Here is a 1,444-nt window from a genome sequence, read left to right as displayed (position 1 = left end):
AGCCTCATCGAGAAACTTTCGGCACTCCATTGAACCAACCGCTCACCCGGATAAGAGATGTCGTTACTAAGCAATCAAATTAAGATTGGTTTTTTGGAATCTTTTTGTATTTTTTATTTCAATTACAAATTTTTACTTTTACGGACATCCCGTAAAACCTAATTTTTTTTTTTTCAAACAAACAAGCAAGCTGAGATATGAGGTGCATAGGGGAAATTCGTGTCTGTACCGTTGACCAGCATTGGTGTAGCGGTTTAGCACGCGGTACGGAATACCGAGGACTTGGGTTCGATTTTCAGTGCTGGTCTTATTTTTCTGGTTTTTCAATTAAGGTTTAACGGGATGACCGTAAAAGTAAAAATTTGGAATTGAAATGAAAATAAAATTCATTTATAAAAAAATCTGAAACACCACAGCCATAGATAATTACGTCTAGTCCATACTTACAAAATTTCATCTACTACTGTTGCCTAGTTTTCAAATGAGACCGGGACTACGTTTGTATCGAGAATGGAACGAAGACATCTCTTAAGCGTTTTTTGAAAGACTAAAGCGCCACAAAAAAATTAAAACCCAAACATTTTGACGCAGAAGATTTCGCTGATTCTGGTGATAGGTGTAACTCATTTTAGCCTAAAGTGTCGCTTTAGTACTTTTGCCTGCCGAGTGACGAATGTATAGTATGAACGTTATGTATGACGCGCTTTATTTTTTCAATTTTGATTTGATTGACAACAGTAAAAAATACCGATTCGATTGGATTCGCGCTGTCATCGTTCATCCACCATCACCTCTCATATATTTCGTTTTCTAGATTTTTTTACCGTACACTGGCAAAATTGACCTCCGATGGACTGAGCCATATTTAAAAAAAAACAACAACAACTGAATAATTACAATATTTATTTTCATCACACTTGCTCGTAAACAGTGTCGTAACATGCAGGCTACCTTGGTTGCAACCCCCCAAATAAAACCCTCGACCTTAATGTGCTTGTCATGAAACCCGAGGTCGGTAAATGAGTCATTGCCCGTACTAATTTTCATGTCATGAAGCCCAAGGTCGGTAAGTGAGTTTGTTACTGCATGGTGTGCTGCTGCTCCGTGCACGCGCTGCACACGCACGCCATGCACATGCTGCGGATTGCCAAGAGCGCAATCAGCGGTATCGGCAATTTTTGATAAAATATTAGTTTTTCTTTTACAATATACAATTTTATCGCAAATGTGATGAAAACATGGTATGTCGCACGGGCGTACTAGAATTACGAACATCGACTCATTAAAGCCCTCAGTCTTTCGACTTCGGGCTTCTAATAGACTCTCGTTCGTAATTCCTTATTTACCGCCCTTAAGATACAATGTACTATTTTCTTACCCCGGATACTACCCTATTGTGGACAAAAGCAAGCTTATTCCCCTTAAAAAAACATACAATTTTAGG

This window comes from Choristoneura fumiferana, chromosome 6 (assembly GCF_025370935.1).
Source record: "Choristoneura fumiferana chromosome 6, NRCan_CFum_1, whole genome shotgun sequence".
Lineage (NCBI taxonomy): Eukaryota > Metazoa > Arthropoda > Insecta > Lepidoptera > Tortricidae > Choristoneura > Choristoneura fumiferana.
The sequence above is the reverse complement of the archived record's forward strand: the minus strand, read 5'-3'. Positions refer to the sequence as shown.